Here is a 13,333-nt window from a genome sequence, read left to right as displayed (position 1 = left end):
TATCTTCTCTCTGCTTGACTTGACAGGATCCCTGTACTCTTCTTGAGTTGCCTGCCCCTTCTTCCAAAAGTGGTAAACTCTCCTTTTTTTCCTGAGTTCCAGCAAAAGCTCCCTGTTCAGTGTTGTGGTTTAGCCTCAGCCGGCAACTAAGCACCACACAGCCACTTGGTCACTCCCCCCTGGTGGGATGGGGGAGAGAATCAGAAGGGTAAAAGTGAGAAAACTCATGGATTGAGAGAAAGACAGTTTAATAGGTAAAGCAAAAGCCACACACGCAAGCAAAGCAAAGCAAGGAATTCATTCACTACTTCCCAGGGGCAGGCAGGTGTTCAGCCATCTCCAGGAAAGCAGGGCTCCATCACGCGTAACAGTTACTTGGGAAGACAAACGCCATCACTCTGAACGTCCCCCCCTTCCTTCTTCTTTCCCCAGCTTTATATGCTGAGCATGATGCCATATGGTATGGAATATCCCTTTGGTCAGTTGGGGTCAGCTGTCCCAGCTGTGTCCCCTCCCAACTTCTTGTGCACCTGGCAGAGCATGGGAAGCTGAAAAGTCCTTGATTTAGTATAAGCACTACTTAGCAACAGCTAAAACATCTGTGTGTTATCAACACTGTTTTCAGCACAAATCCAAAACATAGCCCCATACTAGCTACTATAAAGAAAATTAACTCTATCCCAGCCAAAACCAGCACATTCAGCCAGGCCGGTCATCTTCCCCGCCAGTTCATCTTATGGCACATGGGGACAGCCTGCTCTTGTGCCTCTAGGACTTCTTCCTTAAAGAATGCCCAGCCTTCCTGGACCCCTTTGCCCTTCAGGACTGTCTCCCAAGGGACTCTCTCAACCAGTGTCCTGAACAGGCCAAAGTCTGCCCTCCGGAACTCCATGGTAGTGGTTTTGCTCACCCCCCTCCTTACTTTGCCCTGAATCGAGAACTCTATCATATCATGGTCGCTAAGCCCAAGACGGCCTCCAGCCACCACATCTCCCACCAGTCCTTCTCTGTTTGTAAACAGTAGGTCAAGCGAGGCACCTCCCCTGGTAGGCTCACTTACCAGCTGTGTCAGGAAGTTATCTTCCACACATTCCAGGAACCTCCTAGACTGTTTCCTCTCTGCTGCGTTGTATTTCCAGCAGACATCCGGTAAGTTGAAGTCCCCCACAAGAACAAGGGCTAGCGATTGTGAGACTCCTGCCAGCTGGAGTCTGGATGGAAAATGTGTGGATCCTGGTTTATCAAAATACAGAATGGTTTACATCAAGCTGAGTATATTTTAAACTTTCTTTTGGATCACAAAATACCTTTTAATTAAAGTAATTTAATTTTTTTAAAACTGTCCAACAGTCTGGTTATAATAGTCTGGTTCATCCAAATTTTCATCTATGAATCCTGCCTCTAAAGAAAGCTATTTTATTACTTTTTATTAGAATTTGTCATTATAAATCATCTATATTACCATAGTGCCCAAAGCTGTAAATGAAAATTATAATTACATTGACTACTATGTGACTTTTAATGGGCTTTACCCCTAACCTGAATGGGTTTCCAAAGGAGACAATTCTTTATACCCATTTATTGGTCTCTTTACTTTTATCTTTATTAGGTGAGAACTGTACTGAGACTTTCCAGCTCATTACACATGTGGGAACAAAAAAAAATCCCAAATCTCTCCAACACTGGTTCAAGTGAAACAGTCACTACCATGAACACACAGACAGAGGCTGCGGAGCCTCTGCGAGGATGTCAAGAGAGTAGGTTTTTTCCTCTGTCGTCCTTTGACCTTATAAATAACTCAGGAAACATGACAACTCTGCAGCCATGTGAGTGGATACTGATGGATCTCCCTAGCACTCAGGTGATGCTTTCTCTTTTCTGAATCTATTATTGCTTGTACACCACACAGCTTAGCAAGTGTTGTCACAGCAAAGGAGAGGTGGTTTCAGTTGCCCCCACTTCAAAATCTACCCAAAGGCAGGATGATTATGGAAGAGGAACCAAGCACCAGGAGATCTCTTGCTGCCACTGATTTCACTGCAGGATGATGGCTGGGATACTACAGCACTGTGACTCAGTTTCCCCATGTATGAAACTGGAATACATCTTCTGAGAGGAGACTAATTTTAACTTCTGACTGATAGTTAAGAGGTGAAATTGGTACCTGGGCTCTGTCACCAATCCTGTGTGTGATCTTCAGCAAGTTATTTAGGCTGCCTGCAACAGGGACCTCTGTAGCAAATTCCCACCCTCATTACTATTTGCCATCTTTCATCTCCTTTGGGAAAGATCTTCCCTTTTTACAGTGCTTTGCACAAAGAAATGCCAGTCTCTGCTGAGCTCTCTGAGCCCTTATCTGCTACATAAACCAGCCCCGAGTGCTGCAGCTCTTCTCCTGGGGCAGGAGAGCTCTGCGCGTGAGCAGTGATACCACTGCTGGATCTGTGATGGTATTGAAGTGACAAGGTAACTGAGCAAAAAGGTGGCCAAGCCTGCCACTTCCAGGTGAGGTAAAAGAGTATGTTAATTATGTAGTGCACAGGGGAATTAAATCCGCCCCCCCCAACCCCAGTTGTTCTGCCAGCTTCATCCCTGCACATGTCTGCAGGGCAGGGGAGCCAGCGAGGCAGCGGAGCAGATGGGGCAATGCTGGCAAATCTTCTTTGGAGGGGGCTCCAGCTCATGGCAGAGCAGATGAACAAGAACTGAACCACAGAAAGCTGAAGCCAAGGGAGCCCTAATCTCCTTCTAACCATAGGACATTGAAGGTTTTTTATATTCTTTGCCATGTGCAGGAAAATGTTCTCTCTTAAGGCATTAGCAGGTAAATCTCATTATACAATATCAGCAGGGAAATGACATCTGTGTTTTCAGACTTACAGGAATTTTGTGCTCTCAATTCCAGCTCCTGCCTTCAGGATTTGCATTTGCCTTCCCAGAAAAGTCATACAGGGAATATCGGTGGTTGAAAGGAGCTCACGGTACTAAAAACCTGTCTCCAGAGCACAGACATAGGCAAGCCTAGTCAGAGGGTAAGATAATTTTTAGCTATCCACCTAGTCCAACTAGTCTTAACTTATGAAGGAAACTCATCTCATCCCAGGATATGTAATGCTAATTGGGCTAAATCATCCCGAACTATTAGGTGTCTATCATGCTGCTCATTCAGAGTCACATTTACTAGCCTATCCTCAGCAGCTAATATTTCAACAAATAAAATTAGGTGGTACCAATCCCATGAAGAGATTTGGCAGTCTCAACAGACATGATAGCTAAGGTAGTATCCTTATTTCCCTTGACTGATGGGAAACCAAGGAACTGGAGCTGAAGGCTGGATCTGGCCAAGGCTGTGTATGGGACTGGCTCTCCCACTGAGGTCAGTTCAAGGATCCAAATTGTGCAGCCAAGGCAGGAGGAGGGCTGGGCACTCAGCATTCAAGCCTCTTTCTCCTGATTTTTAAGATGGGGACAGGGCTACACAGATTGTTTGAGATTTACAGATGGAGGATACAAAGGCAAAATATTACTATGAGAGAGGAAGCAAGCTTTCTAACCCTCCCCCTGGGGAAAAAAAAATCAAGAAAAGACTGCTTTATTTTGCAGTATTTTGCAGAAGTAAATATTCTTTCTTAATCCAGAATAAGGAGTCATGGAGCATCCTTCAGGAAAAATGGCATTTAAGACAACCATATACTTGCCAACTGTGAGCCCTCGTATTTAATACCAACAGAGCAGTGACTGCTGCAATATACTAACTTGCAAACCCTCCCTATTGTAGTGTTTGTTCTTACACGTCAACACCTCTAGGCCATATAGATGTGACATATGGATGCATAGACATGCTACAGACAAACAGCTGTCTTTGGATCCTCTTCCTGTTTCCACAGTAACCTTACAGAAACAGCTAGCAGTCAATAGAGAAAATCAAAGGCAAGGATAAATCATAATATTAGGTTAGGGAAGAACAGACCTTGAATATTGAGCAACTGATACACAGCGTAATACAATTTAGGGTGTTTATTATGCTAACCCAGGGCAGGAGTGCGTAGGCATATGATGTGGCACTTACGACATACATTTGCTGCTGGTTAAGCAGGAGCGCAGATGAGAGAGCAGGTACAGAGATCTTTATGCTCACAGCCTGTTTAATGGCTTAATCCTCCTGCTAAACTGAGCTGAGCTTTGCTTTGTACATGATGCTTCCACACACCAGTCCAAGAAGTGACACTGAGACATTTATAAACAGATGCCCCATCGTTATCGGCTGACTTTGTACGCTAAGGTTAGTTCAGGGAAAATAATAATAATGAGAAAAGACCAATCAAATATGTTAATTCAGGAGTGTCAAACTCTTAATATGAATTGGTGCTCATTAGTGTGACAAGTGTAACATTAATTGAGTCCTTTTTTTGGTAGCTGTCGGTATATTGCTGTATATTTCACACATAGTTTTTCTCCCAAAACTGTTTCTCTCTAGAGAGCAGTTTAGGCAACAGTCAGATGAATTACCTGAAAATTGAAAACTGCTTTTTCTATTAGTCACTCAAGGGGTAGTACTCCAAGTAAGGAGCCTCAGCAGCTCTAATCCATTCTCCTCCAGATCATCAAATCACTTTGGATCCATGTGATAGTGAGTGCAGGGTCTGCAGGTACCCTGTGCTTGTTTTAAAACACTTAATTCTCAAATTAAGCACTAAAATTGTAGCTGCAGTAACATGGAGAATCATGTTTATGGCAACTCCACTCCAAATATTTACTCAGTATTGCTCAGTTTGGTTTTGAAATGAGATCAGGTTTCATGCTACTGTTATTAACCTAAAGATTTCAATGTTAGCTCGTGCATGCTAGCAAAAATAGAGGGAACAATAGCATTGACATAAGCTCCACTCTGTAAGGAAATTGGTGCTTTGTTAGAACATTAAAAAGTCCCATTCCTGGGATCAAAGCCTATCTAACTGAACTCAGAGTGACATGTCAAATTGGAAACCTAAGACTAAATACATATTCCTGCTGTTTGTTATTTTAAAATCCTATTTGTCTCTCTAATACTTTTTGTCCCTGACACCAAACAAAATAATGTTGTTTTAAGATGGATGTTGATCACTACATCACTGCTCTCCCTGGAAGAAATGCATGTGCCTAAAGCCTGGTAGGACACAATGTCACTCAGCTGGACTCATTAGCATGGCAGCAGTTTTGCATTTACATCTCTGCACAGCTCCTAGGGAAATGTAGCTCCCGTTTGCTAGTTCAGAGCACAGCATGTGTCTGTCTGCAGCTGACAATGTAAACAAGCCCTTAAAAGCCAGGCCATCCTTCAAGTAGCAAGTGAAACGGGCAGCTGCAGAGAGTTAATGGCAGCTTTTGTTGTGCAAAGGACAAGGGCTGAGTGAGTAATTCCGGATGAAATCTCTTGATCCGTTGCAGATAGTCTCTGTGGCCTTGGAAAAATATGTATCATCAGCACCCAATCATATGAAGCACATAGGTGTCCGGGGTTCAACTTTACACAGAATTTAATTGCCTGACTATACAAGCACTGAGGTCATTTCATTTCTCCTGTCGTGACCAACCAAGGTAGGAAAAAGGTGAGCAGGAGACTCAGAATTTCTTCATCTTTTCATGCTTAAATCCTCGGAAAAACCTTGCCCTGCAGATGGACTCAGAACACACTTCCAGCATGCAGCAAGCATTGAGCTGAGCAGCCACAGTCATTTCCATTATTAATGTGGCTGGTGGGAGCACCATCTCCTGGACTGAGCCACAGCTCTGTGCTCTGCACGCTCAGACAGAAGAGAAATGAGTTTCCATGCTTTTTTCTGTGGAAGGGCTTCGAACCCCTAACTCCCTTTTCCTATGGGACGCCAGGCTTTTGGCAAGCCTAGGAATAGCAAAAAGGCAATGTGCATGGGGGAGCCTCTGTTCATTCTGTACTCATTTGTAACAAAAAAGCCAAGATTTCAGGCGTCAGTGAGCAAGGGAACAAATTTACATAAAGATGCTTTGGTGCAAAAAAACCCATGAGTAGCTCCTGGTCAGGGATGGAGTTGGGGAGTTAGGATATTTTAGGAAAGCCTGTCTTGATCTCATTCAGGTCTCCAGGCTTTGTCCCCCAAAGCCAGCAGTGGGAGGAGATCACAAATATATTTTTGGCATGTCTGAGGTGTCCTTTATGTCTTCAGCATCTGCACTGGCTTCTGGGAAGCCCAATTGTAGGTGCCTAACCATTCCCATGACCTCCATAGAAAACAAAGGCCCTACCCCAAGTTATGAACTCTGCCATGGAGCTGGGCATGTAATGCCTAGGTGTCTTTGTGGGACTTTCCCAGTAGCTTCTCTTGGCTTCCCATGTGGGCTTTGGGGATTATTTCTTTATTTTACCTCCAGGGTCTGTCGTAGTACTAGTATTTTAACAACTACAAGTCCTTTACAATGACAGCAAAACAGCCAGGGAAACCTCTAAGTTCAGGAGAGCCCTTCAGAATAGGCAGAAAGGCTTTGCGGAGTGAGTCAATACTTAGACTGAAAGAGAGGCTTCAGACAAATTTGTTTACACAGGAAAAGTGAGAACCTATAATTTTAGCAGCATTTCACAGGTTTCCCTGGTCTTTCTAGGAAACTATGTGAAGGGATAGCTTCACAACTAACAGGCACTCTCCAACAGACTATACAGTGGTGAGTGATATTGCTAAATGAACGATGGTGCTTCTGCTCTTTCCAGCACAGGTTAGTGCGGATGCAATTGAAAGATTGGCCATTTGGCAATAAAAGAGTTGAAGGGGCTTTTGTCTTTTCAATCAATCCAAGGTTGCTTTTTATGAAGAAATATACATTCCCTCTTTGACCTTAATAAAAGCAAGGAGGTCATTGTGTAAAAGAGATAATTAATTTTCCAGGGTTTTTATTAGAAAAAAAAATGGTAAAGGAAGTGCCCAAAGTGTGCAATTAACAAACATTAAAGCAATAAAATATTGACCCTAATTTTTCCCTTTACCTATTCCTTCCCAGTTCCAACATTTGAATCAATAATAGTGGCTAACAATCAATGGGTTCCTAATGAGAGCATCTCACACTACACCCACAATAATTATCTTTTGAAAAATCAATATGGAAGGAAATGTGAAAACAATTTGATATAAGGTGCGACTTCCTCTATTTCTGTTTATACTTATATACAAGATCCCCCTCCCTCTGCAACTTCCCCCACCTTAGAGGCAGGAAAGATGGCTCCATCTTGGAAGATAATCACATAATTAAGAGGTATGAGATGTGCCTGTCTGTGACACGTGAAATAAAAATATAATGAAGGAAACAATGCAAGCATGTATAAAGGGCCTCCTCACCCTCAGCAATAGCACTTGCTGCCATGAACAATATTCTTAATCAGAAAAAATAGTCCTTCATAATAATCATGCTGCATACAATGATATTCACAACAGACCCAGGATGGCATGGCTGAGAAGGTGTCAAAATACAGAAGGAATTTTGCTATGAAATACCCAGGAAATTACATCCTGAACCTCTTCCTGCTGTGAATGTTTCTGTCGGGACTGGGTCATCACTGTTGATCCAGTTTTCACTGGAGAATAACTTAATAAAAGTGGAATGAACACAGAATTTCAACCTAGTTCCACAGATATAGATTATATCCTGTGACTCCAGTGTGATACTGTGTAAGCTTTGAGAAGCTTTGAGTCTATTTCAATAAATGTCACAAACCGGTGCAGCAACTGAGTATTTCCATGGTTGTGATGAAGGATAAAAGTGGTTAATGCTACCTTTGCCATACCCATCCCATTGACCTTTACTCATCCACCACCTCAGCAAAGGAGTCTGGTTTTTAATTTGAGGTTGAGAGCATGAAAATATTGGCTGCAATGAACACCCATAATAACATACAAAGATTTTGAACAGGCTGAGATTAGGAAATGCAGGGACTGTATTTCCATCTGCAAACTACCAGGCTTGATGTGAAAGTTGTGGGTATAACCAAATAAATCTTCACAACCTGCTACATAAATAATGCTGGTTACGTCATCTGAAGCTAGCTCAGATTAGTCCCCTTTAACATTGCCAGGCAAAAACTAACATAGGAAGGAGTGTCATTGGAAAAGAATTAAATCTGAGATTTCCATCTGGCTAAAATATAGGGTGATGGTGGGCAATTAGACCTCATCTACAACCCAGACAAGTAGGGCAGGAATAGAAACATCCATCAAGTTGAACTGAATGCCCTCCTACTGTTACCACTCATGCTCTGCTTTAGCATCAGGATGTCTCAGGCTTTAAATGAAATGTCAAATATAATTTGGCTCTGGATACACAAGATATATGATTGCCCTTGGAGAAAGCTGATAACTCAGCACACTCTGTGTCAAATGTGTATCTACCTGATAGCTCACTCCATAAAAAGCACTAGCCTGCTTTCCCTCAACAGTGTAAAATAGTCAGACTCCAAACAGGCCTGCCTGCAATTTACACAAATAGGTCCAATTTGAAAGAAAACCTTCGTATCAGAAAGGAGAAATGGCTTACTGAAAGTTGAATCCAAGTTAAATTTCCAAATGGCACCACCGCACATTACATTAGCATTCAGTGACTGGAAGGCAGTTATCATACCCACTGCGGATAGCTCAGCATCAGATGAGGAATTATGTTAAATGACACATTTGGATTTCTTCGAGACTCAGTCTGGAAACTTTCATTTGGAAGCATGGTGTATTTTCAGAGAGGTTTTAACTGCTTGGAATCCAAGCAGGGCAGAAAACACAGAAAGGATATTTATGATTATTGATGACTTCAATGTTCCTTACAACGTCTACTGCATCTAAATTTTGTGCTGAGAGAATGGAAAGATTATCTGAACACATTTGCAAACCTTCTGGTTTAGATGAACTTTTAAAATCAGGTATTTTCTATGTACACAAGCAAAGTAATGGGCCTGATTTAAAAAATTATTAAAAGTAAAAAAATCAGTATATAACTTTGTTGTGCATCTGTACTTGCTGTATTCACATGGCACTGGAAAATATATACTGCCAATGAATCTTTTCTGTACTTTTACCTGTTGCTTGCAGCCATCACTCAGAAAACATAATTTCAGTCTGATTATTTTGTATTTTTTCATGCTTTTGATCTCTTATGAAGTCTATCTTCCAAACTGGAATGCATCATGTCTGTTCCATTATTAGCATGCAAAATACACTAGGAGAAAAACTTGGAACTTTGCACATTGCCATTTAGACTTTGCCATTTTTGAAAAGCCACAGTGGTAAAATGTAAAGTCAGTGACAGATACTGTGCAGAAGGACATAAATAGATAGGCAATATACTTGTCAGTCAGAACATGAGAAATGCCTTATATACCCAAATAAAAGCTTGTAACCTAAGCTTATCAGAGATAAGGTTACATATGTGATATTTTGTCCTTTTGTTCCAGGAGCAGTGGATAATAAGTTTGACTCCTGTATCTAAAAAAAAATCTCTACTTTCTTAGCTAATTTAGGGGCATTCATGCTTGAGACACTGAAAAGAGATTCAATTAAAACAGCAGTTTATACTCATTTTCTTCTCTTTCTTGAACAGAGTAAGTATTTGGCACCTCTTTGGCAACTTTGTTTCTAACAGGACTGATAAAGAACTGGAATGCGTCTCCTTAAATCAACACATGATCATTTTATACTCAAGTTTTTAGTCATTATTAACATGTGCTACTGTGTATAACCCCTCCTTTTCCTCATCCTCCTTACTCCAGCCTGGTATTTCTCTTTCTCTTTCCTTCCCACGCTCTCAGTGGTCTTTCACATCCTCAGCTCTCTGTTCCCCCATTCTTCCTGTCCCCCCTCTCCAGTCAAGCACCTCATGAGCAGCTTTGCTTCTTGTTCTTGAAGAGGCCAATGACGTTTCTCTTCTCAAATCTCCACCTTCTGGTCTACCTGCACTGTCTCATTGATGCCCTTCTAAAGCTGTTGTATTCTTCAAAGTAAGAGCTCCCAGAAGCTGAAGAGCTTCCAACAGGAGCTTTTAATCCATGTTTGACTTTGAATTTAAGGATGAAATGTATTGTTTAAATGGGTTCTTAGGTCTCAAAATACCTCAGGTGAATTCACTTCACTTCAAGATAGAGGGAAGGACCAGAATTAGAAAGAAACATTCATAAATATCATGCATTATGCCAAATTTCACATAAAACTGAGAAGCTAAAATCATACTGAACATCCAGACGTAGGAAATAAACATGTCTAGATCACCAAGGTTACCTAGGATCTCTTAACTTTGCCTCTTTAGCCACAGAAAGTCTTACACTCCAACTGTCCATCCGATGTGCGTTCCTAGGACATTTGCATTGCCATCCCAGTTGAGAAGAATTACCAGTCCTTTGCTGGAGAAAAGTCTCCCTTTTTTCTCTGAATGTTGCCATATACTTAAAATCTGTGGTAAATCTGTGGCCAGCTTCCCTGAACATTTGATCTTGAAGTTGTCATTTCCACTAGCCTGCATTTTTAATTATGTGGATCTATTCTACATGCTCATTTATTTCTGTAAAACCAGTGTTCTGTATTCCTTGTTCCTCTGCAGTCCTTCCTGTACACTTATTCCTACGAAATAATTTCATTACTATGATATAATAGTATCAATACAGAGACAAACAATAACAGGTCAGCACTGCAGGATAGCAAGCTCAATCTCTGTCCTCCTCAAAATCCTTAACAGAGCAGAAGGGAAGAAAACCAGATGGCTTTGCAGCATGACCAGAAGGTTAACAAAGCTAGGCCTTTTCCAATGAGCTATAAGATTATTGTTGCTTTTCTCTCTAGATCAATATTGATTATATGTTCCAATTTAATTCACATATTGAATTTGTTTTATTGGGCAAACAGCTGCAGTCTCCGTTCCCTGTCCCTTAGCAAATATTATTTCAAACTTCTTTTGAACTCACGTTGCACAAGTGTGACTGCTGCACTCACAACAGCTTTTCCATCGTGTGATATTGGTCCAGGGTCATGTAACTGGTCCAAACACAAGCTGACATACCAGTTTTACTGAAATATGCCTTTCCTGTGTCTTTCTTGCCATGTCAATAACTCACTCAGTGGTTCTCCTTCCATGGGCTGCATAACACTGTTGGTCCATCATGGCAGTCAGGTAAGTTGTCACTGGATGAGAAAACATACTGCCTGAATATTATTTTCATAGTTAGGAATTAAAGTATATGGTTGTCCCCCAAACCAAAACACAGTAACCATTAAAACTAGAGGGCTAATAGTTGTCTGTCACCTCACTGGGGAATATTGGAATTGATCAATCTTCTTCAATCACAGCCTTAATCTGCTTTATTTTTTTTAATTATGACTTTTCTCAGAAATAAATGATGTATGAATACAGAACTTTTGAGCACCACTTCACTTGACTTCCTTCAGTTAATAATCTCCAATCTATTTCCTGCGGTGTTTTGTCAATTTTGTTTGAAGAAGCGGAAAGAGCAGATAGAGAACAAAATGGGCATGAAGTCAGAAAAGGTATAGTCATAGGTAAACTAATGTTACAGAACTGAAGACATATAACTCCACTCATTTCCATTTACATAAAGAAGGGCGTGGGAAGGAAGATTGCTACCATTTGGAGCATGGTTGTTTGAGCACTTTGGGAGTTGGAGATCAACCACGGTCATGAAGCATCTGGGAAGCAATACTATGCAGAAGTATCACCACTTCACACTGGTTTCAGGATTTCAGTCTGTTTTCTTAAAATTATAACAAATCTGAAGCATTAGAAAGATCTCTTCAAAATCATATTTTTTAATGTTTTGAAATGTTTAGATTTCAACTTTTGTTTTAAAATTATAATATAGAGGAAGAAGCAGAGCTTTGAACAGTTCCTTCAAAAACATGCTCAAAACATTTCACTCCAAAATGTCTAAAAAGGATGCCAAAATATTGTCAGAGTTTCATCCCTTCACCCAATTCCTTCCTCGCAGTTTCTCTGAAACAGTGTTCTCATAAAGTAAAGGCACATTTTGATTCCAGTGGAACTGCATTTTATTGCAGAAAGTGTTCCGCTAATTTTTTAACCATGATTTCTGGGAACAATGTTTCAGGAAGCTTTAATATCCCAGCCAAACGAATAATCTTTTGAGGTTGGTTGATCAAAGTTATTCCAGATCCTGTGCAAAGCTAGTCCTGTGAAATACCAAGTTTTTTTCAGAAACATGAAAAGGTAAAGCATATATTTTACCATCTACTCCTTTTTTTATTTTATTTTATTGATATATCTTGTTTTTTCTCCAAAGATGGACTTTATTAAGCTATTTTTAGAAAATATAGGAGGGGTTTTTTGGAATTAGAATATTTTTTTGTCTTTTAGAAATCAGAATCTTTTGGTTTTAAAATTTAAAAAAATGTATAGCTGAATTTTATTTTTGTAGAATATAGTCTATATCAAAAGTTTCCATAGGAATTTATTAAAAAGAATAATTTCCCAACCAGCCTCAGCTCTGTGTGTGTTCCCAAGGATAATTAAGCACGACTCTACAATCACCCTAAAGTTCATATTACTGCATATTTATGCTTGGATCCTCATGGCTATATATAGTAACCTTACAAATTATTCTTTAATTTCACGTATGAGGTTTCTCCAAACACCTCCTAATTTTACCTTGGTTGTGCAGTTTGTCTGGGCAGCATTTGATTAAGTAGGCTTTAAGTAAAGGATATTCTCTAGCAAAAAATCCCACCACCTTTTCTTGTCCTGATTTCTGCTCTTAACATTTTACCATCTATAAAAAGAGACAAACTTCAAGTGACCCTCAGAACAATTCTTAGAAAAACTATAGCAAAACCTGAAAATGTTGTTAGACTATATAACATAGGCTGAGAAAGCATGTATTTGAAAGGCTTATAGTCACTAGAATACTCACAGAAAGCTAACATACATGCAAAAGGAGCCTAAAGACAATGAAAGAAATGACTACAGAAGTAATCTGTAGGTACAAGCATTTCTAATTTACTTGCAGATATATACTGAGATTGCAAAGCTTTGCCTCTCAATATGAAAGAGGACAGACTTAAAGTGATCTCTGTTTTCCCATCACCCCCCCAGCTTCCTTGCATCTGTAGAAATGCACATATAGATGAACAAAGCTTTCATATTCAGAGCCACCTGCTGAATGTGAGACATAAAATTTGACAGATATAAAAATGGAGGAAATATACATTACATTCTGATACATTACTGAAGATGCGCAAACAGGGAACAGACCAACTAGGTTAAGTATTGGTATAAATTAAACAGAAAGCACATTTGCTCTAGCACTGGCCTTTCAAATTGAGAGTGA

The sequence above is a fragment of the Mycteria americana genome (assembly GCF_035582795.1).
Source record: "Mycteria americana isolate JAX WOST 10 ecotype Jacksonville Zoo and Gardens chromosome Z unlocalized genomic scaffold, USCA_MyAme_1.0 Scaffold_18, whole genome shotgun sequence".
Classification (NCBI taxonomy): Eukaryota; Metazoa; Chordata; class Aves; order Ciconiiformes; family Ciconiidae; genus Mycteria; species Mycteria americana.
The sequence above is the reverse complement of the archived record's forward strand: the minus strand, read 5'-3'. Positions refer to the sequence as shown.